The sequence below is a fragment of the Lepisosteus oculatus genome, chromosome 14, assembly GCF_040954835.1.
Source record: "Lepisosteus oculatus isolate fLepOcu1 chromosome 14, fLepOcu1.hap2, whole genome shotgun sequence".
NCBI classification, from domain to species: domain Eukaryota; kingdom Metazoa; phylum Chordata; class Actinopteri; order Semionotiformes; family Lepisosteidae; genus Lepisosteus; species Lepisosteus oculatus.
Genome location: NC_090709.1, coordinates 23,595,351 through 23,620,746, shown reverse-complemented (window position 1 = coordinate 23,620,746; position 25,396 = coordinate 23,595,351). Strand labels below are relative to the sequence as shown.

Genomic DNA, 25,396 nt, shown 5'->3' with positions numbered 1-25,396 from the left:
AACAGGGGAATGAGCGAGCGAGCGGGGATAGGGCGCCTCCTGCGCTTAAAAGCTTACAGCACCTGGTATTCCCAGGCGGTCTCCCATCCAAGTACTAACCAGGCCCATCCCTGTTTAGCTTCCGAGATCAGACGAGATCAGGCGTGCTCAAGGGGGTGTGGCCGTAAGCGAGAGCAAGGCTCGCTGGCACCCTTCTTATTGAGAGGACAGCTCCGTCACCTCTTTTACGACGCTGCTTTTTTTCCCTTGCGTTTTTCTCTTCTTCCCACGTTCTCTCTCTTCACTGCCTTCGTCCCCGCTCTATTTCACTTCAGCCTTTCACTCTTGCTTCCTTCCAATGAGGACGGAGCTGCGGGAGAAAGGGCGCTATAGAGGATCGCTGTGGAAAGCTGCTGCTGTGCTTTGACATCTGAGCTCTGTGGAAAACGATCTCAAAACAATTCTGAAAAAGGCGACTCTCCGAACGCCAGCTGAACAAGTCTCCACAGCCGAAGCGCTGTGTCTCTTTTCAGCTGGCGATAAACCTTTCCTCGATCCTTTGCGGACTTGTAAAACTGTTCCTGATCAGAATAAAAAACGCTCACGCTAATACACAAGCAACCGTGTCTCGCCAAAGCTGACAAATAAACAGACGGACAAGCCGCACTGCACGTGTGAACAGGGGAATGAGCGAGCGAGCGGGGATAGGGCGCCTCCTGCGCTTAAAAGCTTACAGCACCTGGTATTCCCAGGCGGTCTCCCATCCAAGTACTAACCAGGCCCATCCCTGTTTAGCTTCCGAGATCAGATGAGATCAGGCGTGCTCAAGGGGGTGTGGCCGTAAGCGAGAGTAAGGCTCGCTGGCACACTTCTTATTGAGAGGACTGCTCCGTCACCTCTTTTACGACGCTGCTTTTTTTCCCTTGCGTTTTTCTCTTCTTCCCACGTTCTCTCTCTTCACTGCCTTCGTCCCCGCTCTATTTCACTTCAGCCTTTCACTCTTGCTTCCTTCCAATGAGGACGGAGCTGCGGGAGAAAGGGCGCTATAGAGGATCGCTGTGGAGAGCTGCTGCTGTGCTTTGACATCTGAGCTCTGTGGAAAACGATCTCAATACAATTCTGAAAAACGCGACTCTCCGAACGCCAGCCGAACAAGTCTCCACAGCCGAAGCGCTGTGTCTCTTTTCAGCTGGCGATAAACCTTTCCTCGATCCTTTGCGGACTTGTAAAACTGTTCCTGATCAGAATAAAAAACGCTCACGCTAATACACAAGCACCCGTGTCTCGCCAAAGCTGACAAATAAACAGACGGACAAGCCGCACTGCACGTGTGAACAGGGGAATGAGCGAGCGAGCGGGGATAGGGCGCCTCCTGCGCTTAAAAGCTTACAGCACCTGGTACTCCCAGGCGGTCTCCATCCAAGTACTAACCAGGCCCATCCCTGTTTAGCTTCCGAGATCAGACGAGATCAGGCGTGCTCAAGGGGGTGTGGCCGTAAGCGAGAGCAAGGCTCGCTGGCACCCTTCTTATTGAGAGGACAGCTCCGTCACCTCTTTTATGACGCTGCTCTTTTTCCCTTGCGTTTTTCTCTTCTTCCCACGTTCTCTCTCTTCACTGCCTTCGTCCCCGCTCTATTTCACTTCAGCCTTTCACTTTTGCTTCCTTCCAATGAGGACGGAGCTGCGGGAGAAAGGGCGCTATAGAGGATCGCTGTGGAGAGCTGCTGCTGTGTTTTGACATCTGAGCTCTGTGGAAAACGATCTCAAAACAATTCTGAAAAACGCGACTCTCCGAACGCCAGCTGAACAAGTCTCCACAGCCGAAGCGCTGTGTCTCTTTTCAGCTGGCGATAAACCTTTCCTCGATCCTTTGCGGACTTGTAAAACTGTTCCTGATCAGAATAAAAAACGCTCACGCTAATACACAAGCACCCGTGTCTCGCCAAAGCTGACAAATAAACAGACGGACAAGCCGCACTGCACGTGTGAACAGGGGAATGAGCGAGCGAGCGGGGATAGGGCGCCTCCTGCGCTTAAAAGCTTACAGCACCTGGTATTCCCAGGCGGTCTCCCATCCAAGTACTAACCAGGCCCATCCCTGTTTAGCTTCCGAGATCAGATGAGATCAGGCGTGCTCAAGGGGGTGTGGCCGTAAGCGAGAGCAAGGCTCGCTGGCACCCTTCTTATTGAGAGGACAGCTCCGTCACCTCTTTTACGACGCTGCTTTTTTTCCCTTGCGTTTTTCTCTTCTTCCCACGTTCTCTCTCTTCACTGCCTTCGTCCCCGCTCTATTTCACTTCAGCCTTTCACTCTTGCTTCCTTCCAATGAGGACGGAGCTGCGGGAGAAAGGGCGCTATAGAGGATCGCTGTGGAGAGCTGCTGCTGTGCTTTGACATCTGAGCTCTGTGGAAAACGATCTCAATACAATTCTGAAAAACGCGACTCTCCGAACGCCAGCCGAACAAGTCTCCACAGCCGAAGCGCTGTGTCTCTTTTCAGCTGGCGATAAACCTTTCCTCGATCCTTTGCGGACTTGTAAAACTGTTCCTGATCAGAATAAAAAACGCTCACGCTAATACACAAGCACCCGTGTCTCGCCAAAGCTGACAAATAAACAGACGGACAAGCCGCACTGCACGTGTGAACAGGGGAATGAGCGAGCGAGCGGGGATAGGGCGCCTCCTGCGCTTAAAAGCTTACAGCACCTGGTATTCCCAGGCGGTCTCCCATCCAAGTACTAACCAGGCCCATCCCTGTTTAGCTTCCGAGATCAGATGAGATCAGGCGTGCTCAAGGGGGTGTGGCCGTAAGCGAGAGCAAGGCTCGCTGGCACCCTTCTTATTGAGAGGACAGCTCCGTCACCTCTTTTACGACGCTGCTTTTTTTCCCTTGCGTTTTTCTCTTCTTCCCACGTTCTCTCTCTTCACTGCCTTCGTCCCCGCTCTATTTCACTTCAGCCTTTCACTCTTGCTTCCTTCCAATGAGGACGGAGCTGCGGGAGAAAGGGCGCTATAGAGGATCGCTGTGGAGAGCTGCTGCTGTGCTTTGACATCTGAGCTCTGTGGAAAACGATCTCAATACAATTCTGAAAAACGCGACTCTCCGAACGCCAGCCGAACAAGTCTCCACAGCCGAAGCGCTGTGTCTCTTTTCAGCTGGCGATAAACCTTTCCTCGATCCTTTGCGGACTTGTAAAACTGTTCCTGATCAGAATAAAAAACGCTCACGCTAATACACAAGCACCCGTGTCTCGCCAAAGCTGACAAATAAACAGACGGACAAGCCGCACTGCACGTGTGAACAGGGGAATGAGCGAGCGAGCGGGGATAGGGCGCCTCCTGCGCTTAAAAGCTTACAGCACCTGGTATTCCCAGGCGGTCTCCCATCCAAGTACTAACCAGGCCCATCCCTGTTTAGCTTCCGAGATCAGATGAGATCAGGCGTGCTCAAGGGGGTGTGGCCGTAAGCGAGAGCAAGGCTCGCTGGCACCCTTCTTATTGAGAGGACAGCTCCGTCACCTCTTTTACGACGCTGCTTTTTTTCCCTTGCGTTTTTCTCTTCTTCCCACGTTCTCTCTCTTCACTGCCTTCGTCCCCGCTCTATTTCACTTCAGCCTTTCACTCTTGCTTCCTTCCAATGAGGACGGAGCTGCGGGAGAAAGGGCGCTATAGAGGATCGCTGTGGAGAGCTGCTGCTGTGCTTTGACATCTGAGCTCTGTGGAAAACGATCTCAATACAATTCTGAAAAACGCGACTCTCCGAACGCCAGCCGAACAAGTCTCCACAGCCGAAGCGCTGTGTCTCTTTTCAGCTGGCGATAAACCTTTCCTCGATCCTTTGCGGACTTGTAAAACTGTTCCTGATCAGAATAAAAAACGCTCACGCTAATACACAAGCACCCGCGTCTCGCCAAAGCTGACAAATAAACAGACGGACAAGCCGCACTGCACGTGTGAACAGGGGAATGAGCGAGCGAGCGGGGATAGGGCGCCTCCTGCGCTTAAAAGCTTACAGCACCTGGTATTCCCAGGCGGTCTCCCATCCAAGTACTAACCAGGCCCATCCCTGTTTAGCTTCCGAGATCAGGCGTGCTCAAGGGGTTGTGGCCATAAGCGAGAGCAAGGCTCGCTGGCACCCTTCTTATTGAGAGGACAGCTCCGTCACCTCTTTTATGACGCTGCTCTTTTTCCCTTGCGTTTTTCTCTTCTTCCCACGTTCTCTCTCTTCACTGCCTTCGTCCCCGCTCTATTTCACTTCAGCCTTTCACTCTTGCTTCCTTCCAATGAGGACGGAGCTGCGGGAGAAAGGGCGCTATAGAGGATCGCTGTGGAGAGCTGCTGCTGTGCTTTGACATCTGAGCTCTGTGGAAAACGATCTCAAAACAATTCTGAAAAACGCGACTCTCCGAACGCCAGCCGAACAAGTCTCCACAGCCGAAGCGCTGTGTCTCTTTTCAGCTGGCGATAAACCTTTCCTCGATCCTTTGCGGACTTGTAAAACTGTTCCTGATCAGAATAAAAAACGCTCACGCTAATACACAAGCACCCGTGTCTCGCCAAAGCTGACAAATAAACAGACGGACAAGCCGCACTGCACGTGTGAACAGGGGAATGAGCGAGCGAGCGGGGATAGGGCGCCTCCTGCGCTTAAAAGCTTACAGCACCTGGTATTCCCAGGCGGTCTCCCATCCAAGTACTAACCAGGCCCATCCCTGTTTAGATTCTGAGATCAGACGAGATCAGGCGTGCTCAAGGGGGTGTGGCCGTAAGCGAGAGCAAGGCTCGCTGGCACCCTTCTTATTGAGAGGACAGCTCCGTCACCTCTTTTACGACGCTGCTTTTTTCCCTTGCGTTTTTCTCTTCTTTCCACGTTGTCTCTCTTCACTGCCTTCGTCCCCGCTCTATTTCACTTCAGCCTTTCACTCTTGCTTCCTTCCAATGAGGACGGAGCTGCGGGAGAAAGGGCACTATAGAGGATCGCTGTGGAGAGCTGCTGCTGTGCTTTGACATCTGAGCTCTGTGGAAAACGATCTCAAAACAATTCTGAAAAACGCGACTCTCCGAACGCCAGCTGAACAAGTCTCCACAGCCGAAGCGCTGTGTCTCTTTTCAGCTGGCGATAAACCTTTCCTCGATCCTTTGCGGACTTGTAAAACTGTTCCTGATCAGAATAAAAAACGCTCACGCTAATACACAAGCAACCGTGTCTCGCCAAAGCTGACAAATAAACAGACGGACAAGCCGCACTGCACGTGTGAACAGGGGAATGAGCGAGCGAGCGGGGATAGGGCGCCTCCTGCGCTTAAAAGCTTACAGCACCTGGTATTCCCAGGCGGTCTCCCATCCAAGTACTAACCAGGCCCATCCCTGTTTAGCTTCCGAGATCAGATGAGATCAGGCGTGCTCAAGGGGGTGTGGCCGTAAGCGAGAGCAAGGCTCGCTGGCACCCTTCTTATTGAGAGGACAGCTCCGTCACCTCTTTTACGACGCTGCTTTTTTTCCCTTGCGTTTTTCTCTTCTTCCCACGTTCTCTCTCTTCACTGCCTTCGTCCCCGCTCTATTTCACTTCAGCCTTTCACTCTTGCTTCCTTCCAATGAGGACGGAGCTGCGGGAGAAAGGGCGCTATAGAGGATCGCTGTGGAGAGCTGCTGCTGTGCTTTGACATCTGAGCTCTGTGGAAAACGATCTCAATACAATTCTGAAAAACGCGACTCTCCGAACGCCAGCCGAACAAGTCTCCACAGCCGAAGCGCTGTGTCTCTTTTCAGCTGGCGATAAACCTTTCCTCGATCCTTTGCGGACTTGTAAAACTGTTCCTGATCAGAATAAAAAACGCTCACGCTAATACACAAGCACCCGTGTCTCGCCAAAGCTGACAAATAAAGAGACGGACAAGCCGCACTGCACGTGTGAACAGGGGAATGAGCGAGCGAGCGGGGATAGGGCGCCTCCTGCGCTTAAAAGCTTACAGCACCTGGTACTCCCAGGCGGTCTCCATCCAAGTACTAACCAGGCCCATCCCTGTTTAGCTTCCGAGATCAGACGAGATCAGGCGTGCTCAAGGGGGTGTGGCCGTAAGCGAGAGCAAGGTTCGCTGGCACCCTTCTTATTGAGAGGACAGCTCCGTCACCTCTTTTACGACGCTGCTCTTTTTCCCTTGCGTTTTTCTCTTCTTCCCACGTTCTCTCTCTTCACTGCCTTCGTCCCCGCTCTATTTCACTTCAGCCTTTCACTTTTGCTTCCTTCCAATGAGGACGGAGCTGCGGGAGAAAGGGCGCTATAGAGGATCGCTGTGGAGAGCTGCTGCTGTGTTTTGACATCTGAGCTCTGTGGAAAACGATCTCAAAACAATTCTGAAAAACGCGACTCTCCGAACGCCAGCTGAACAAGTCTCCACAGCCGAAGCGCTGTGTCTCTTTTCAGCTGGCGATAAACCTTTCCTCGATCCTTTGCGGACTTGTAAAACTGTTCCTGATCAGAATAAAAAACGCTCACGCTAATACACAAGCACCCGTGTCTCGCCAAAGCTGACAAATAAACAGACGGACAAGCCGCACTGCACGTGTGAACAGGGGAATGAGCGAGCGAGCGGGGATAGGGCGCCTCCTGCGCTTAAAAGCTTACAGCACCTGGTATTCCCAGGCGGTCTCCCATCCAAGTACTAACCAGGCCCATCCCTGTTTAGCTTCCGATATCAGATGAGATCAGGAGTGCTCAAGGGGGTGTGGCCGTAAGCGAGAGCAAGGCTCGCTGGCACCCTTCTTATTGAGAGGACAGCTCCGTCACCTCTTTTACGACGCTGCTTTTTTTCCCTTGCGTTTTTCTCTTCTTCCCACGGTCTCTCTCTTCACTGCCTTCCTCCCCGCTCTATTTCACTTCAGCCTTTCACTCTTGCTTCCTTCCAATGAGGACGGAGCTGCGGGAGAAAGGGTGCTATAGAGGATCGCTGTGGAGAGCTGCTGCTGTGCTTTGACATCTGAGCTCTGTGGAAAACGATCTCAATACAATTCTGAAAAACGCGACTCTCCGAACGCCAGCCGAACAAGTCTCCACAGCCGAAGCGCTGTGTCTCTTTTCAGCTGGCGATAAACCTTTCCTCGATCCTTTGCGGACTTGTAAAACTGTTCCTGATCAGAATAAAAAACGCTCACGCTAATACACAAGCACCCGTGTCTCGCCAAAGCTGACAAATAAAGAGACGGACAAGCCGCACTGCACGTGTGAACAGGGGAATGAGCGAGCGAGCGGGGATAGGGCGCCTCCTGCGCTTAAAAGCTTACAGCACCTGGTATTCCCAGGCGGTCTCCCATCCAAGTACTAACCAGGCCCATCCCTGTTTAGCTTCCGAGATCAGATGAGATCAGGCGTGCTCAAGGGGGTGTGGCCGTAAGCGAGAGCAAGGCTCGCTGGCACCCTTCTTATTGAGAGGACAGCTCCGTCACCTCTTTTACGACGCTGCTTTTTTCCCTTGCGTTTTTCTCTTCTTTCCACGTTGTCTCTCTTCACTGCCTTCGTCCCCGCTCTATTTCACTTCAGCCTTTCACTCTTGCTTCCTTCCAATGAGGACGGAGCTGCGGGAGAAAGGGCGCTATAGAGGATCGCTGTGGAGAGCTGCTGCTGTGCTTTGACATCTGAGCTCTGTGGAAAACGATCTCAAAACAATTCTGAAAAACGCGACTCTCCGAACGCCAGCTGAACAAGTCTCCACAGCCGAAGCGCTGTGTCTCTTTTCAGCTGGCGATAAACCTTTCCTCGATCCTTTGCGGACTTGTAAAACTGTTCCTGATCAGAATAAAAAACGCTCACGCTAATACACAAGCAACCGTGTCTCGCCAAAGCTGACAAATAAACAGACGGACAAGCCGCACTGCACGTGTGAACAGGGGAATGAGCGAGCGAGCGGGGATAGGGCGCCTCCTGCGCTTAAAAGCTTACAGCACCTGGTATTCCCAGGCGGTCTCCATCCAAGTACTAACCAGGCCCATCCCTGTTTAGCTTTCGAGATCAGACGAGATCAGGCGTGCTCAAGGGGGTGTGGCCGTAAGCGAGAGCAAGGCTCGCTGGCACCCTTCTTATTGAGAGGACAGCTCCGTCACCTCTTTTATGACGCTGCTCTTTTTCCCTTGCGTTTTTCTCTTCTTCCCACGTTCTCTCTCTTCACTGCCTTCGTCCCCGCTCTATTTCACTTCAGCCTTTCACTTTTGCTTCCTTCCAATGAGGACGGAGCTGCGGGAGAAAGGGCGCTATAGAGGATCGCTGTGGAGAGCTGCTGCTGTGTTTTGACATCTGAGCTCTGTGGAAAACGATCTCAAAACAATTCTGAAAAACGCGACTCTCCGAACGCCAGCTGAACAAGTCTCCACAGCCGAAGCGCTGTGTCTCTTTTCAGCTGGCGATAAACCTTTCCTCGATCCTTTGCGGACTTGTAAAACTGTTCCTGATCAGAATAAAAAACGCTCACGCTAATACACAAGCACCCGTGTCTCGCCAAAGCTGACAAATAAACAGACGGACAAGCCGCACTGCACGTGTGAACAGGGGAATGAGCGAGCGAGCGGGGATAGGGCGCCTCCTGCGCTTAAAAGCTTACAGCACCTGGTATTCCCAGGCGGTCTCCCATCCAAGTACTAACCAGGCCCATCCCTGTTTAGCTTCCGATATCAGATGAGATCAGGAGTGCTCAAGGGGGTGTGGCCGTAAGCGAGAGCAAGGCTCGCTGGCACCCTTCTTATTGAGAGGACAGCTCCGTCACCTCTTTTACGACGCTGCTTTTTTTCCCTTGCGTTTTTCTCTTCTTCCCACGGTCTCTCTCTTCACTGCCTTCCTCCCCGCTCTATTTCACTTCAGCCTTTCACTCTTGCTTCCTTCCAATGAGGACGGAGCTGCGGGAGAAAGGGTGCTATAGAGGATCGCTGTGGAGAGCTGCTGCTGTGCTTTGACATCTGAGCTCTGTGGAAAACGATCTCAATACAATTCTGAAAAACGCGACTCTCCGAACGCCAGCCGAACAAGTCTCCACAGCCGAAGCGCTGTGTCTCTTTTCAGCTGGCGATAAACCTTTCCTCGATCCTTTGCGGACTTGTAAAACTGTTCCTGATCAGAATAAAAAACGCTCACGCTAATACACAAGCACCCGTGTCTCGCCAAAGCTGACAAATAAAGAGACGGACAAGCCGCACTGCACGTGTGAACAGGGGAATGAGCGAGCGAGCGGGGATAGGGCGCCTCCTGCGCTTAAAAGCTTACAGCACCTGGTATTCCCAGGCGGTCTCCCATCCAAGTACTAACCAGGCCCATCCCTGTTTAGCTTCCGAGATCAGACGAGATCAGGCGTGCTCAAGGGGGTGTGGCCGTAAGCGAGAGCAAGGCTCGCTGGCACCCTTCTTATTGAGAGGACAGCTCCGTCACCTCTTTTACGACGCTGCTTTTTTTCCCTTGCGTTTTTCTCTTCTTCCCACGTTCTCTCTCTTCACTGCCTTCGTCCCCGCTCTATTTCACTTCAGCCTTTCACTCTTGCTTCCTTCCAATGAGGACGGAGCTGCGGGAGAAAGGGCACTATAGAGGATCGCTGTGGAGAGCTGCTGCTGTGCTTTGACATCTGAGCTCTGTGGAAAACGATCTCAATACAATTCTGAAAAACGCGACTCTCCGAACGCCAGCCGAACAAGTCTCCACAGCCGAAGCGCTGTGTCTCTTTTCAGCTGGCGATAAACCTTTCCTCGATCCTTTGCGGACTTGTAATACTGTTCCTGATCAGAATAAAAAACGCTCACGCTAATACACAAGCACCCGTGTCTCGCCAAAGCTGACAAATAAACAGACGGACAAGCTGCACTGCACGTGTGAACAGGGGAATGAGCGAGCGAGCGGGGATAGGGCGCCTCCTGCGCTTAAAAGCTTACAGCACCTGGTATTCCCAGGCGGTCTCCCATCCAAGTACTAACCAGGCCCATCCCTGTTTAGCTTCCGAGATCAGACGAGATCAGGCGTGCTCAAGGGGGTGTGGCCGTAAGGGAGAGCAAGGCTCGCTGGCACCCTTCTTATTGAGAGGACAGCTCCGTCACCTCTTTTACGACGCTGCTTTTTTTCCCTTGCGTTTTTCTCTTCTTCCCACGTTCTCTCTCTTCACTGCCTTCATCCCCGCTCTATTTCACTAGCCTTTCACTCTTGCTTCCTTCCAATGAGGACGGAGCTGCGGGAGAAAGGGCGCTATAGAGGATCGCTGTGGAGAGCTGCTGCTGTGCTTTGACATCTGAGCTCTGTGGAAAACGATGTCAATACAATTCTGAAAAACGCGACTCTCCGAACGCCAGCCGAACAAGTCTCCGCAGCCGAAGCGCTGTGTCTCTTTTCAGCTGGAGATAAACCTTTCCTCGATCCTTTGCGGACTTGTAAAACTGTTCCTGATCAGAATAAAAAACGCTCACGCTAATACACAAGCACCCGTGTCTCGCCAAAGCTGACAAATAAACAGACGGACAAGCCGCACTGCACGTGTGAACAGGGGAATGAGCGAGCGAGCGGGGATAGGGCGCCTCCTGCGCTTAAAAGCTTACAGCACCTGGTATTCCCAGGCGGTCTCCTATCCGAGTTCTAACCAGGACCATTCCTGTTTAGTTTCCGAGATCAGACGAGATCAGGCGTGCTCAAGCGGGTGTGGCCGTAAGCGAGAGCAAGGCTCGCTGGCACCCTTCTTATTGAGAGGACAGCTCCGTCACCTCTTTTACGACGCTGCTTTTTTTCCCTTGCGTTTTTCTCTTCTTCCCACGTTCTCTCTCTTCACTGCCTTCGTCCCCGCTCTATTTCACTTCAGCCTTTCACTCTTGCTTCCTTCCAATGAGGACGGAGCTGCGGGAGAAAGGGCGCTATAGAGGATCGCTGTGGAGAGCTGCTGCTGTGCTTTGACATCTGAGCTCTGTGGAAAACGATCTCAATACAATTCTAAAAAACGCGACTCTCCGAACGCCAGCCGAACAAGTCTCCGCAGCCGAAGCGCTGTGTCTCTTTTCAGCTGGCGATAAACCTTTCCTCGATCCTTTGCGGACTTGTAAAACTGTTCCTGATCAGAATAAAAAACGCTCACGCTAATACACAAGCACCCGTGTCTCGCCAAAGCTGACAAATAAACAGACGGACAAGCCGCACTGCACGTGTGAACAGGGGAATGAGCGAGCGAGAGGGGATAGGGCGCCTCCTGCGCTTAAAAGCTTACAGCACCTGGCATTCCCAGGCGGTCTCCCATCCAAGTACTAACCAGGCCCATCCCTGTTTAGCTTCCGAGATCAGACGAGATCAGGCGTGCTCAAGGGGGTGTGGCCGTAAGCGAGAGCAAGGCTCGCTGGCACCCTTCTTATTGAGAGGACAGCTCCGTCACCTCTTTTACGACGCTGCTTTTTTTCCCTTGCGTTTTTCTCTTCTTCCCACGTTCTCTCTCTTCACTGCCTTCGTCCCCGCTCTATTTCACTTCAGCCTTTCACTCTTGCTTCCTTCCAATGAGGACGGAGCTGCGGGAGAAAGGGCGCTATAGAGGATCGCTGTGGAGAGCTGCTGCTGTGCTTTGACATCTGAGCTCTGTGGAAAACGATCTCAATACAATTCTGAAAAACGCGACTCTCCGAACGCCAGCCGAACAAGTCTCCACAGCCGAAGCGCTGTGTCTCTTTTCAGCTGGCGATAAACCTTTCCTCGATCCTTTGCGGACTTGTTAAACTGTTCCTGATCAGAATAAAAAACGCTCACGCTAATACACAAGCACCCGTGTCTCGCCAAAGCTGACAAATAAACAGACGGACAAGCCGCACTGCACGTGTGAACAGGGGAATGAGCGAGCGAGCGGGGATAGGGCGCCTCCTGCGCTTAAAAGCTTACAGCACCTGGTATTCCCAGGCGGTCTCCCATCCAAGTACTAACCAGGCCCATTCCTGTATAGCTTCCGAGATCAGACGAGATCAGGCGTGCTCAAGGGGGTGTGGCCGTAAGCGAGAGCAAGGCTCGCTGGCACCCTTCTTATTGAGAGGACAGCTCCGTCACCTCTTTTACGACGCTGCTTTTTTTCCCTTGCGTTTTTCTCTTCTTCCCACGTTCTCTCTCTTCTCTGCCTTCGTCCCCGCTCTATTTCACTTCAGCCTTTCACTCTTGCTTCCTTCCAATGAGGACGGAGCTGCGGGAGAAAGGGCGCTATAGAGGATCGCTGTGGAGAGCTGCTGCTGTGCTTTGACATCTGAGCTCTGTGGAAAACGATCTCAATACAATTCTGAAAAATGCGACTCTCCGAACGCCAGCCGAACAAGTCTCCACAGCCGAAGCGCTGTGTCTCTTTTCAGCTGGCGATAAACCTTTCCTCGATCTTTTGCGGACTTGTAAAACTGTTCCTGATCAGAATAAAAAACGCTCACGCTAATACACAAGCACCCGTGTCTCGCCAAAGCTGACAAATAAACAGACGGACAAGCCGCACTGCACGTGTGAACAGGGGAGTGAGCGAGCGAGCGGGGATAGGGCGCCTCCTGCGCTTAAAAGCTTTCTGAATTCTGAGTACGTACGGGATCCTCGGCCTTGCGCTTATAACAAAGTCCAAGTCCCTTTGCAGACAACAGCAGTTGTCACATGATTGTCTCTGAGGATGTGCGACAATGGCCAAGGAGAGCCCCGATCTGAGCTTGCGCTCACTTTTTGACCAAGACACAGGTGTGTGCTGATTGGTTGAGAGTTTGGCGGGCATTGGAGACCCACGTGGTATTACCACGCCCTGCGTGAGATATGAGTCACTTACTCTTGACACTTAGGAATGCAGTCCAGATGTCCATTTGGCACTCCCTAGACAGATAGGCGCCAATGGATGACCATTGATCATGATAGCCAGGCTTAGCTAAGTGCATCCCCATCTGGGAGCTGTCCCTTATCAAAAGAAAACATCTTAAATCAGCCTGCATGAATACTTTCTCTGTGGCTGCACCACAGAGATGGAAGGTGAGATGGGGCCTCATTTAGGACAGCATACCACCGCTTAATTCTGTCTTATTAACAAGCATTGCCACTACAACGGCATCTCTCCTGTCAAACTTCCTCCTGACGTGTTTGACAGGATCTGGGCCGTGGTGAACAGTGGGAAAGACGCCCTGTGGAGAGTGAGGAACATGGGGCTGTTCAAAGGCATCGAGGTCCCAGTCAAGGCAGCAGGTAGCCTGGCCCTGTTCATCACCCAAGAGAACTATTACCTCAGAGATCTGTGGAGAGGGAGGAGGGAGGAAGCAGAAAATCTGTGGGAAATAGAGAGCATAGGTCAATATCTCAAGAAACTGTGAAAAACATTATCATGTTTAAGTAAAGAATGTGATTTACACCAGAAAAAAAAATTGTTGCTATGTAACTGGTACCGTGTCAAAATGTAATGAGATGTGATCATATATACTGTTTTAAGTATGTATATTAATGTAAAGCTTTCTAATTTGTGATGTCCTGTATTTTTTTGTGAAAAGAAAATAAAGTTCTTAAAAAATCGATTCACCCAGGGCGAGGCTCGGCCATTGCACTCCGGCTGTGCTGACCCCTGCGAATTCCCCAAATGTGGGAATCTCGACTGCATTATTTCTGGTAGTGGGGGACTGCGTTCGCGCTCTCCCCTGATGTGCTTGGTCCAATATCGGATACGGAAGAGCTATGACACCACGTGCTGCGATAGGATCCCAGTTCGAAAGCCACTGCTGGTTCCCAGTTTCTTTTAGTTAGAGGTCCGGAGAAGCATTTCAAGCTGGTTACACTACTCCTTCCGGACATTCATTCCCTTTTCAAAGTCAGTCGTTTTGCTGTAGTCTGCATTATTAAGGCCAATTTATTTGGTCATGGGGGCCTCGGTACTGTATGCTAATTCTCAAGACAGTTTCACCCGTTTTCTGATTGCTAGGTTCTGTACCAGTGCAGACATGTCAAACAGTGAATGGCTGTACCTCTATTGTATCCCTGCTCAATGAATGAAATCAGTAATAAATGAATATATGTATAGTTACACGAAAAACAAGTGGTTTATCGACTCATCTTCATTTGCAGATTTAGAGGCAGCTTCGATATTCGTTTTACAAACGGGTTTTTTTTTATATGGGTCAAACACATGCCATAGCAACAAAACATCTCTAGAGATGAGGCTATAGATCACCTTTCCATCCTCCAGGTTTTCCTCCCAAAGCCTAAGGCACCAACGGTGACCCCTGCTGGCCGAGAGAGCAAAAGCTTGCAGCACCTGGTAATCCCAGACAGTCTCCCATCCAAGTACTAACCAGGCCCAACTCTGCTTAGCTTTCGAGATCAGACGAAATCAGGCACATTCAGGGTGGTGTGGCCGCAAGCAAAAGCCATGGCGCCTGACTCGCTACTTGAAGCTGTGTGTGGCTGGGGCTCTGTGCCCCCCGAGCGGGACTGAAGGATCGTTCGTGTGCAACTCTTTGGAAAGGAGCTTCTTTCCAAATCGCATTGCGTACCTGGATGTTGGCGAATGTGCTCCCTTGTGTTGGCTTGTCCCGCACTGGAGGAGAACAAACAAACTGAAAGGAGGAGCACAAGGCAAGTCTTCACAAGACAAAAACCTCCAGTGCACAGCACTCTGAAAACATTTCTGGGCTGTCGCGTGTTTATTTCAGCACATAAAGCGCAACAGTCCAACACGTCGGCCGGGCGCACGGTGCCTCCGCCCTCTTGTGGCCTTGCGGCGGCAGAGCAAGAGGCTCCTTCTCGCTGCCTTTCCACTGTGTTGCAGAGCCCCGAGAGGGAACCTGGAGCGCACACTTTGTGGGGGGCGGGGGACCGCGTTCGCGCTCTGCCCCCGGTCTCTTGCGCGAGTACTAAATCTCACGGCGCCAGCAAGCGGCCAGGAGACAAGTACAATATCGCGGGACAGGGGGGCCTTGTCATTGATTGTTACATATGAGACGGGGATTAGGAGGAGACTCCGACTGATTGGTAAAGGGGAACACTAACACCAGAGTGACACCCCCGACGTCTCTTTTTGAGAGATTTCTTAATGGCCATGGAGGGTCGGGACCTCAGTTTTACGCCTTCCCCGAAGGACGGCGCCTGTTTGTGCAGCAGAGTGTCGCCATCAGGATGCTGGGGCATAAGAAAGCCACACAGACCGCAGGGTGAGCGCTCCCTACTGGTCCCAGTCACACCTCTTGCAGGAGCAGTAGCAACCTGAGCTTTTCCGGGGGGAATCTCCCATCCGGGTGCCGGCTAGGCTCACACCTGCTGGGCTGCCGTGGGTGAGCCCAGTCGAGAGTCGCAGGGTGAGATCTAGTCACCGGGGAGAAACGATACAAGCGAAGGATTACTCGGCTCCCAGCACTTGAAAAGACCGACAAATGACTCTTTCCCGCTGGAGCTGAATGTACCTGCATGTGTCATGTCGTCTTCTTCCCCCGCCCCGCTGTGTTTGCTGTATTGTCTTTGAAGCCAGACCCCGAGACGAGACGGGCTGTCCTGTGCCCCAATTAACACTTTACAGGTGCCATTCCCCGGCATTGTGGCCATTGTCGGTGGTCACACGCGATAAGATAAGGTGGAGGAGAGCGGGGCATGCCCAGCGCCAGACATTCAAGGAGGGGGCTGTGCGAGGTGAGGTGAGGTGCGACACGCCGGAGCCCCGACGCTGCTAATGCGGAGCACTTGTTGAACTGGCATTGAAAGGACGTGTGCGCACGGAGCGAGCCTTCCCTGCGGCGGAGCGTGGAAACTCTCTCCCCGCGCTGCAGGAGTTGTGTGCGCTGCAGCGGTGCCGAGAGAACAGCACAGAAGACAGCAGGCTCTGGAGAGCGGGTAAGAGATGGAGCCTTGTGGGCAGGCGAGCAGGCCCGTTTTTTGGAAATTGCTGAAAAGGCTCCGGTGTTTGTTCGGTGTGTGGCAGGCGCACGATGCGAGCTTGCGTAGCCGGTCTGGTGTTATGCAAATGAGGCCGAATTGCGTCCCGGGACATGCTGCGAATGCGCATGGCGACTGCAGATGTGTAGGAAACGGCGCTTCCTCCTCGCCGCCCGCCGGGGCAGCGGAAAGGCAGCAAGAAGGAGCCACAAGAGGGCGGAGGCGCTGTGCATCTGGCCGACTTGTTCGACTGGTGCTGTTTCTGTTTTGAAATAAAACGCGCCAGCCAAAAAATGTTTTCAGTGTGCTGTGCACTGGAGGTTTTTGTCTTGTGAAGACTTGCCTTGTGCTCTTCCAGTGCGGGACAAGCCAACACAAGGGAGCACGTTCGCGAACATCCAGGCACGCATTGATTTCGAAAGAAGCTCCTTTCCAAAGAATTGCAAATAAACGATCCTCCAGCCCCGCTCAGGGGACACGGAGCCCCCGCCACACAATGCAACGGGAGTATAAATGATGTATCCCGCCAGCCATTCGACGATCATTTTTCATGGGTGAATATGGTTTTCTGGGGGGTTGCAATGTTGGTCTTTATTGGACATTCCTGGTGATTCTGACACGTGTTAAACACTCGCATTTCCTGCAATTATAAAAAGGGTTAAGTTTCGGTTTCGCTGACAAATCGAATCGACTTTCACGGAGAGAAGAAAGGAAACACAATGTTTCGGCTGTGGAGCTTAGTACCGATAACACTGCTGATATTGATGGAGTAGAAACAAGTGATGTATTGGCAGCTTTATCTGGGGCGAGAAGTCCTGGAACAACTACAAAAATGTTAGGATGCAGAGGAAGAAATATTTTCCACCTTACCTCACCCAATCCTGCTGCATTAACGAAGCTGAAGTTGGCTTCTTATTCGGCAGCTTCTTATTCGCGTTTTTCGTTCCACCTTATAAGATGCTACTGTGATGTTATGCCGCCTTTCGCTTGTAGATGGCTCTCTATAGTTATTTTTAAAAATACTAATCCGAGTGGATTACTGGACATAGCCTCAGTAAAGGGGAATATGTACATAATGATTATCCAAATTGCATTTTTGTATGAAACACATTTAAGAAAATCGAAAACCAATTTTCAAAACTCACAATAACACAAACTGGCATGTTAGACGACAAGTAAATAAGACAAAAGCAAACCATTCATTCACTGGCATTTTCTGCATATTTACCACGACCTTGCCTTCTGATTATTAAAAGTCTCAAAATCTTGCATTTTGCAAGAAATGTTAATATAGCAGTCTACAATGGGACATTTAGAACATGGCTTGTGAGAATATGGTTAACCAAAGATGAGCAAAGGGTGATGGCACTTTCTGCTTATTGCTATGACCCTCCCTCCTGATTATTAAATAGTCTCACAATTCTGCCACTGAGGTAATGTGACAAATTATGAAAATCATTAAGTATAAGAAAATTTACTGTACCATTTTTTAAATATGACCTTATGAACATGTAAGGATTAACAGTCAACAAAATAGCACCCCTTCTGCTGATTTACTTTTTCCCTCCTTCCTTGTCACCAGAACATCTTAATATTCCGACACTAAGGTAGGAGAGACAAAATCACTTATCATGTACATTTGTAATTACGACACGTCACTGTTGCATTTCTGCGTTGTGACATGTAATACCCACAGTGGAAATTCATAGTTGTGATTATAGGAATGTTATATATCAGGTGGGTAGCTGCGTCAGCATGCGTAGGCTGCAAAGGAACAAGTAAAGGATTATTCCATGTTGAAAAGAGAAGAAAGGAAACACACTGTTTCGGCTGTGGAGCCTTCTTCAGGTGTGAGAAAGACAGGGCAGTATGCAAAGATTATTATCCTTTTATCTTTGCTGATTGCAGTTTATCTTTGATGACAGAATCAAAGACGTTAAGGAATTTTTACACCTAATAAACAGACACTTTTTTTGAACACCCTTATTTACTGTTAACAAAAGAGCTGACACGTATTATGTGTGAAAAAAAGCTGCTAAACAGCTCGACCGGCTGCCCCCTCTGAAAGACACAGTCACTCATAGAATTATTGAAATGGCGGATGGTTTCAAAAGTACACTGGTAGAGCGCGTTAAGATGAGCAGATGCTTTTCATTGCAATTAGGTGAGTCTGTAATCGATTTGGCCAATTCACTCGTTTATGTTAGATATGAGTTTGAGGGTATGTCTCATGAGGACTTTCTGTTCTGTAAACCGCTACCATCAGGAACAGGAAAGCAAGAGCAATGAAAAGCTGCACAGCGCTGTGAAAGAAAATACAGAGAAGTGAAAGGCAGTCCTTTCTCTAAGGAGGTAGAAGAAGAGCGATTCCCCGTCGGGGAATCAAACCCCGGTCTCCCACATGACAGGCAGGGATACTCACCACTATACTAACAAGGAAGACATCGCCCTCTCTGACCCCAGGCATCGTGTCTTGACCCACCGTGCTGGAAGCCGACGCGTACTGTGATTCCTTTACAGAGCAGAAATGACAACCGAGGAGCCGAGAGATCATTTCAGCATTTCGCGTCTGAACGGAAAACACAAACGACCAACTCGGAATGACTTGCTTTTGACACTTTTCAAAGCGTTCTTTGTGCACAACGACTGCGCTGCCTAGCAGATACAAATGGGTTGTACAACTTCGATCTAGCAAATGCAAGAGGGCTAAGCCCCCTTTCTTTTAGCCCAGGTTCGATCTGTCTCCCAGAATCACCAGGGCGCACGCACACACACACCCGTGCCGTTGAAGTGCTCTGCTTCATTTCTAAGGGCAACTCAACATTCACTCCTACCCCGTGAAAAGAAAAAAAACAGCGTCCGCAGCAACAACAGCTCAGGTCTCTGCACAGGAGATAAGCTGCTCCCATCTCCTCTGCTCTGCGGCTCCTGCGGAGTGGAGTCCTGCCTGGAGCCGTGTTTGCAGGCGGCGGCTCCCCGCGCCTTGTCTGTGCGTCGTGTCCAAGAGCTCCTGGGAGGAAGAGAGAGCCCTCCCACTCGGGGGCTTTTCCACGGTCTGTGTGAGGAGGGGCGGGTGTGTCCAGTAGCTTATCTCGTTCTGTTGTCTCGCGATGTCTATTCACTATACTACATCCCTTCCTTTGTTATTTTTAAAGTCTATAACTTTATCATACAATTGTAACAATTTTATATCAACACACAGTAAACGGTTATTAACTATTACAACAAAATGTATATAAACCCTTTCATTTCTATTCAATACATTCATCTTTTTTACAACAATTTCTATACGTACCAACTCAAATTTTAGTTCAATTTCTACTTAAGTCACTTCTAAATATCACCTCATTTCTAGCAGTCTAAGCAACATCTACATAGATAACACAAACAAAATAGGGCAATTTAACATTTGGAGAGCTATGCAAGTCCTGTATTTTTAAATGTCTCTGTAATGAGCCAGTTTCCTGATAACCCTGCCACTAATGGTTGTTACTTTACTACTGGGTAAAGTTACTGGCTTTCCTACGGATGTACTCTCCACTGTCTGAGGACTCGGCACTTCCTGCACGTCAGAAAGTCCTGTATTCTCAGCATTTTGTGTTTCTGCAGATTCAAAATCAAGATCCAATGGAGGAGTGTTCAAAGATGTTTTACATTTCTCATTATTTTTGAGCCATCTTCCACATTCACTAACTCAAAGGAGTTACAAGAGGTGTTTCTCAATAACACATAGCGAGTGTCTTTGAGTGTCTTAAAGCTTTTTTCAGGTATCTTTGAAATCTTTCAATTTTGCCATTACATCTCGGATAGTAAGGTGATGCACGGATGTGTTTAATTCCACGATTAATTCCACAAGTTTAATTCCACAATAGTCAGAAATGATTCAAACAACTGTCCTATGAATTGCCTGCCATTATCTGTTACTACCTCTAGTGGATAACCAAATCGTGCAAAGATGTTCATCAGCTCTCTAATAACTGTGGCTGAAGATATGTCTGATACAACAACTGCCTCAGGTTTAGAAGTATAATAGTCTATGACAGTCAATATGTATTCATTCTGAATGGGACCTACCAGGGCAATGCCCAATTTTGTCCAAGACCTTGGTGGTAATTCAAGTGGTTGGAGAGGTTGATCCTCCTGCAATGGCTGATTCAACACACAAGTGGAACAATTCCTGATTAGTCTTTCAACATCACTGTTCATGTTGGGCCAGTAAAAGTTGCTTCTCAGGTACTGTTTTGTACGAGCTACACTGTGATGAGTCTCATGTGCTATTTTCAGTGCTTGTCTGATTTTTGTTTTCGGTAACACAATCCTCTGTCTTCTTAAAAGCAGTCCATCATATGTAGATAACTCCAACCTACACCTGTGGTATGGCTGCAGTTCGTCTGGAATTGGATTAGGCCATTGTCCTTTTTCCACTATGGACATCAACAATTTCAATGTGTCATCTTCGTTTGTTGCTTGTTTAAGTTCCTCAAGTGTCAGTGCATGCAGTTCATAAGTGCTGATTGAAAGCACTCTATCAACATAGGTGTCTTCATAACCAGTGTCTTCTGTGTCTGGTAAAGGAAGACGTGACAATGAGTCTGCGACATTGGTTTTCCCTACTACGTGTTCAATTTTGTAATCATAAGGCCATAATCTCAATCCAAGTCTTTGTATCCTGGGTGGTAACAATGTTGCCTTTTTGGGATTGAACATATAAATGAGGGGTTTATGATCCATTTGAAGTGTGAACTTGCCTCCCCATAAATATGTCCTAAAATGTTCCACTGCCCAAACACAACCCAAGGCTTCACGCTCTATTTGTGAGTAATGCCTTTCTGTTGGGGTAAGTGAGCGACTTGCATATGCCACTGGTTTGTTCTGTCTATTTTCTTGTCTTTGTAGCAATACTGCTCCAAGTCCTAAAGGATTCGCGTCACTGATCACTACTGGTGGTGCATCTAGTTTGGAGTATGCCAGACATGGTTCAGTTACAAGTGCTCTTTTCAACTCGGCAATGGCTTTCTCAGTTTCCGATGTCCATTCCCACTTCTGTCTTTTCCTCGTTAGTTTTCTAAGAGGTTCTGATATGTCTGCATAATTAGGAATAAATTTCATCAAAAATCCACAAGTTCCTAAGAATGAGCGCAAAAGTGCAACATTCTCAGGTCTCGGCGCACTGCAAACATGCATAGTTGAATCAAGAGCACTTAAAAGATGCAAAAAGTTTCAAATAAAACAGAATTGAAAGACAGTCGAGTAAGGAGGTAGAAAAAAAGCACTTCCCCGTCTGGGAATTAACCACCGTCGCACGTGTGACTGGATACAAAAATAATAGATTAATTTGTGCCCAGTCTCTTGAAGCTTCAATGCGATTATTTTTCCTTCCTTATTTCTTCATTCCCATGCATTTACTCTATAGTAGAGGAAACGCGAAAGTGGGAAACTGCAGGCATTCGTCGTGAGTGGTGGATTGTGATCAGTGAGCATCTGGACAAGTCTGTTCCATTACCTTTTCCATTGGGGATGTAGCACAGCGGTAGAGTGCATGCTTTGCATGGATGAGGTCCCTGGTTCAATCCCTGGCATCTCCAGGTGCTTTATATTCACATCGCAATCTTCTGTTGAGTGAGAACTCTTTGCTCGTGTTCAGAGAGAGCCAGGTTTACACAATTAAATGCAGGCACACTCGACGTGCTGCAGAGTTGCGCTGCTGTTTTAAATGTACCTCATTTAGTTCTGTTAAATCTTAAATTATTTGAACTAATAATTTAGTTCAAATTCAGGAAATCCAGAGATTGCTTCACACTTGTGGCTGTTGCAGAAAACACCTGTTGAAACTCACCCGGGATTTCCTGAGAGATCATTCAGCGAGCGAATCCTCCTTCTGAACTCCGCACTAAACTGAAAGCTTCACGAATTCCTCACTGCGTGTCCTGTACTGTTACAAGTGCTTTCGTGTAGATGTGAAACACTCCATAAACACACTTTGAACTTTTTCCATTTGTTAAGGAAAATGCAAAAGAGCATGACAAGTATTGATCGTATAAAATATCCATGGCACAACTCGAGAAAGTACTGAAGGACTACACATCGACTTTTGATGATTACAAGAGATTCAAGAAACACAATCGTCCGCAGCTGGGTTTGGATCCTGAACTCTAGAGTTAAAAGAACATAAGCAAAGGATATGACCAATAAACTCTCTGAATTGCCTTATAGTTTATGAAATAAAACAATTTCTTAATAAATTCTAACTGTTGATAGACGATTTATTGAATTTTAACAAAATCACAATTACAAACTTTTTCGGTTAAACTTTTATTCACATACTCTAACATAAATAAACGTTAGTGTCTTCCGGTGTGTGAGCCAATTTCTCCAACAAATATTTGTTAGTCTGTCGGGCTGTGCAAGGTGTGAAGAAATAGAATTTCGAAAAGACAGGCTCCCTAAGCTTAACATCAAGGCTGTTTTCTCTACAGAAATGCTCTTTATATTTCAGCACTGTTGCAACTCCCTTTATAAAGGGTGTGCACACGTATACAACCAAGTCATTGAAATATTTTTTTAATTATTGTTCCAAAAAACGTTCCATTTGTTTTCTTTTTAATGTTGTTGATTAAAAGATTTTATTAAATGAGAAAAAAATCTGAATGTGAAAAAAGGTTAAATGCTATTGAAAAAAATCAGTAATGTGAGGAAAGATGGATTTTAGGAGCCCCTTACCTCCCCATGTCATGCTGTATTTCTCACTCATTCTACTGGGCGTGGTGCCGTCGCTTCATGATAAAGTCTGTCAGTGGTCATTCCAGATGGGTCAGGTATGACTGCTCTTCGGAACAAGAGACAGGTGACTTGCGAGGATCCCGACAGTGTCGACCTTCTTTCAGAGCCTGGATAGCTCAGTCGGTAGAACATCAGACTTTTAATCTGAGGGCCCAGGGTTCAAGTCCCTGTTTGGACAGTTGTGCCGTTCTTAAGTCTATTGTGAATGTCATTCTAAATAGTCTTTTATCTTTCACTCTTCTAGCTGTACTGTGGTTATTTTAAATGTCCATTACTTGTATTTACAGTAGTGTATTTAGCGTTTCATTTCACAAACCGAAAATGTTCAAGTAGATCTTGTCACTCTACTCACGTAATCATCTAAATTAAATCACAGTAGAGTACAGAACACGCAGTGAGGAGCTCACACAGTGAGTACTCTTGAATACGACAAGAGGAAAGGCACACTGCACATCTGCAGAACATCACGTCCGAGTTTACAGTGACAGCAGAGGTTGGAAGCGACGTAGTTTTTTAATACTCGCTCGCTGAACGATCTCTCAAGAAACCTCGGTGGAGATTTAACGGGTGTCTAATAATCACGTTCAAAAAGATGACGATAAGTTTTTTTTTTTTAACTAGGTAGCCTTAATGGCAACACGGTGTGAGTAGATCTTAAAGCAGCTGCAGAGTACCCGTAATGGCAACACAGTGCTTTGAGTTCGGCTTTTCTTATTTCTTCTGCAGAACCAGTGGAATCGGAATATACTGATCCGCATAAGAAGCGCTTTCGGTTTCTGATCATTTTTATTGAGCGCTGCTCTAAGTACCACAGGCAAGATGACTGGTGGTCTAAGGCGTTGCGTTCAGGTCGCAGTTAACCCTGGAGACGTTTGTTAAAATCTCACTTCTAATAAAGAGGTCTTTCTCGTTAGAGTAGAAACGATAGAAGCCTTAAGCGGGAAACAAATCACAACATCTCGCATTTCACGTGTTTAATGTTAACTGTCTCAGTGGTTGCCTCGGTGATTGATGGCTCTTCTCCCTCGCAAGGTGACGGCAAACTTCTTCAGAGAGGGAGTCTCCCACGCACGGCTTTTCTTTATCAAGAGCTGAGACAACAGAAACAGACTTCCAACTGACATGAATTACTTCTTGAGCGTTTATGACTGTCTTTAAAAGCTGAGAGCAGGTGAAAAAGTCTTTGGAAATGAGGCAATGACTGCTGACAGTAAACAGAGCTGACGCTCAGCAGCAGACAAGCGCTCCTCGTTAGTACAGTGCTGAGTACCCCCTCTTGTTGCGCTGGAGACTGGGGTACGTTTCTGTGACAGGGCGCTGGTTTAATTTTTTAACAACCTGAGTTCACTTAAAAAAGTATGTACTGTGTACTACGTTTCGGACTAGATAGTGCGGTAGAATATGGAGATCATCTCCAGCTTTGAGCTCAACTGCAACAAGAAGTCATGCTAAATGTAGTATAGTGAGTAGACATCGCCAGACAACAGAACGAGAGAGTAGAAGGCGGGAATATATGGTGTAAGGGCGTGATCTGTGTAGTTAATAAAATAGTTAAAATAATATAAAAACGTCTCTAAATTTAGATACACAACATTTATGGCGACGAGAGATGAGTGCTTGACGGACTCAAAGCGAGCAGAACACTGCAGATTTTAGTATCGGGGCTCCCGTGCAGCGGATTTTCGCCAACCTCCCTGGAGAAAAAGGTACACATTAACAGACTGTAGCTGCCTTAGACGCTTACTTTACACCGCGGAGAAAAGTGGTTTTGGAACGGCATAAATTTAGGCAGAGAACTTAGTCTCAGGACGAATCTGTTGATGCTTTTGTGACTGCACTAAGAGAACTGGCTAAATCTTGTGACTTTGGAGTATTGGAAACTGACATGTTAAGAGATCAACTTGTGGAAAAATGTGCACCTAAGAGACTATAAATTGCTGCAGGAGGAAGGGCTGACTTTAGAAAGAGCTCTTACAGTCGCTAGAATTCATGAAGCAGCTCAAGCAGAATCAAGAATGCTTTCTGACCACAGTGACAAAGTGACACTGAACGGGGCGCTCGCTCAAAATTTACAAACAAAAGCCGAGCAGCAGGACGCAGTCATGCTAGAGAAATAGAAGAACAGGGGACGGCTGGCATTACATGTTACAGGTGCGGACTAACAACGCACAAAGCAGATGAATGCGGAGCGTGAACAGCAAAATGTCTACACTGCAAGAAAACAGGACATTGTGCACAAGTCTGCAGAACATCACGTCCGAGTTTAAGGACAAGTATCCCTTTTATTGTTGTTGCTGCCTCCAGTTTACCAGATTCAGAAAAAAATAATTTGAACAACCTTATTCCCATGCTTCCTCGAAGGCGCGGTGGCCAAGTGGTAAGGCGTCGGTCTTGTAAACCGAAGAGCATGGGTTCAAGCCCCACCCGTGCCTGTTTCATTTGTCACCGCTTTCCTTCAGTTTCAAAGTCTTAAAAAAACTCGCAATGTAGGGATCTCAATAGTAAGAGAACATAACTGTCGCCAGTGATTAGTGTTCCTGCATATCCTGCCTTGTTTTTTAGTCGACAAAGCTTATCTCTCTTCACACCCATCTTCCGAATGATCGCCTCAGCATTGGGAAGGAACGTGCGCTTGGTACAGCCCCCGACTCCACGGTCTGATCACAAATAGATCGGGTGAGCTGTCAGTCCAGGTTGGAAGTTACGTTCGTAAGCACTTAAAATCTGATTTAGGAACGAGAAGACCATGCTTTTTTATACGAGTAAACGATAAAATAATATACTGCCTGC

The 25,396-nt window shown here is 48.5% G+C and overlaps 16 non-coding genes and 7 pseudogenes across 16 annotated transcripts; 3 read left to right on the top strand and 20 right to left on the bottom strand.

Annotated features, from left to right (window-relative positions):
- Nucleotides 1–50: 50 nt before the first annotated feature.
- On the bottom strand, nt 51–169 carry LOC138244139 (5S ribosomal RNA). Its single transcript, XR_011192753.1, has one exon. It is a non-coding gene; the product is annotated as a 5S ribosomal RNA (ribosomal RNA).
- A 537-nt stretch (nt 170–706) lies between these two features.
- On the bottom strand, nt 707–825 carry LOC138216708 (5S ribosomal RNA). The gene has a single exon (XR_011180420.1). It is a non-coding gene; the product is annotated as a 5S ribosomal RNA (ribosomal RNA).
- A 537-nt stretch (nt 826–1,362) lies between these two features.
- LOC138218131 (5S ribosomal RNA) lies at nt 1,363–1,480 on the bottom strand (annotated as a pseudogene).
- A 537-nt stretch (nt 1,481–2,017) lies between these two features.
- On the bottom strand, nt 2,018–2,136 carry LOC138216697 (5S ribosomal RNA). Its single transcript, XR_011180409.1, has one exon. It is a non-coding gene; the product is annotated as a 5S ribosomal RNA (ribosomal RNA).
- Nucleotides 2,137–2,673: 537 nt separating this feature from the next.
- On the bottom strand, nt 2,674–2,792 carry LOC138216686 (5S ribosomal RNA). The gene has a single exon (XR_011180398.1). It is a non-coding gene; the product is annotated as a 5S ribosomal RNA (ribosomal RNA).
- Nucleotides 2,793–3,329: 537 nt separating this feature from the next.
- On the bottom strand, nt 3,330–3,448 carry LOC138216674 (5S ribosomal RNA). Its single transcript, XR_011180386.1, has one exon. It is a non-coding gene; the product is annotated as a 5S ribosomal RNA (ribosomal RNA).
- Nucleotides 3,449–3,985: 537 nt separating this feature from the next.
- Nucleotides 3,986–4,094, bottom strand: LOC138219162 (5S ribosomal RNA; annotated as a pseudogene).
- A 537-nt stretch (nt 4,095–4,631) lies between these two features.
- LOC138216548 (5S ribosomal RNA) lies at nt 4,632–4,750 on the bottom strand. The gene has a single exon (XR_011180260.1). It is a non-coding gene; the product is annotated as a 5S ribosomal RNA (ribosomal RNA).
- Nucleotides 4,751–5,286: 536 nt separating this feature from the next.
- LOC138216663 (5S ribosomal RNA) lies at nt 5,287–5,405 on the bottom strand. The gene has a single exon (XR_011180375.1). It is a non-coding gene; the product is annotated as a 5S ribosomal RNA (ribosomal RNA).
- A 537-nt stretch (nt 5,406–5,942) lies between these two features.
- On the bottom strand, nt 5,943–6,060 carry LOC138218130 (5S ribosomal RNA; annotated as a pseudogene).
- A 537-nt stretch (nt 6,061–6,597) lies between these two features.
- On the bottom strand, nt 6,598–6,716 carry LOC138216575 (5S ribosomal RNA). Its single transcript, XR_011180287.1, has one exon. It is a non-coding gene; the product is annotated as a 5S ribosomal RNA (ribosomal RNA).
- A 537-nt stretch (nt 6,717–7,253) lies between these two features.
- LOC138216652 (5S ribosomal RNA) lies at nt 7,254–7,372 on the bottom strand. Its single transcript, XR_011180364.1, has one exon. It is a non-coding gene; the product is annotated as a 5S ribosomal RNA (ribosomal RNA).
- A 536-nt stretch (nt 7,373–7,908) lies between these two features.
- Nucleotides 7,909–8,026, bottom strand: LOC138218396 (5S ribosomal RNA; annotated as a pseudogene).
- Nucleotides 8,027–8,563: 537 nt separating this feature from the next.
- On the bottom strand, nt 8,564–8,682 carry LOC138216573 (5S ribosomal RNA). Its single transcript, XR_011180285.1, has one exon. It is a non-coding gene; the product is annotated as a 5S ribosomal RNA (ribosomal RNA).
- A 537-nt stretch (nt 8,683–9,219) lies between these two features.
- LOC138244138 (5S ribosomal RNA) lies at nt 9,220–9,338 on the bottom strand. Its single transcript, XR_011192752.1, has one exon. It is a non-coding gene; the product is annotated as a 5S ribosomal RNA (ribosomal RNA).
- Nucleotides 9,339–9,875: 537 nt separating this feature from the next.
- LOC138216824 (5S ribosomal RNA) lies at nt 9,876–9,994 on the bottom strand. The gene has a single exon (XR_011180536.1). It is a non-coding gene; the product is annotated as a 5S ribosomal RNA (ribosomal RNA).
- A 535-nt stretch (nt 9,995–10,529) lies between these two features.
- Nucleotides 10,530–10,648, bottom strand: LOC138219215 (5S ribosomal RNA; annotated as a pseudogene).
- A 537-nt stretch (nt 10,649–11,185) lies between these two features.
- Nucleotides 11,186–11,304, bottom strand: LOC138245388 (5S ribosomal RNA). Its single transcript, XR_011193998.1, has one exon. It is a non-coding gene; the product is annotated as a 5S ribosomal RNA (ribosomal RNA).
- Nucleotides 11,305–11,841: 537 nt separating this feature from the next.
- LOC138218258 (5S ribosomal RNA) lies at nt 11,842–11,960 on the bottom strand (annotated as a pseudogene).
- A 1,480-nt stretch (nt 11,961–13,440) lies between these two features.
- LOC138243593 (U1 spliceosomal RNA) lies at nt 13,441–13,605 on the top strand. The gene has a single exon (XR_011192248.1). It is a non-coding gene; the product is annotated as a U1 spliceosomal RNA (small nuclear RNA).
- A 599-nt stretch (nt 13,606–14,204) lies between these two features.
- On the bottom strand, nt 14,205–14,323 carry LOC138218420 (5S ribosomal RNA; annotated as a pseudogene).
- Nucleotides 14,324–22,711: 8,388 nt separating this feature from the next.
- Nucleotides 22,712–22,784, top strand: trnak-uuu (transfer RNA lysine (anticodon UUU)). The gene has a single exon. It is a non-coding gene; the product is annotated as a tRNA-Lys (tRNA).
- Nucleotides 22,785–24,966: 2,182 nt separating this feature from the next.
- Nucleotides 24,967–25,038, top strand: trnat-ugu (transfer RNA threonine (anticodon UGU)). The gene has a single exon. It is a non-coding gene; the product is annotated as a tRNA-Thr (tRNA).
- The last annotated feature ends 358 nt before the right edge of the window (nt 25,039–25,396 follow it).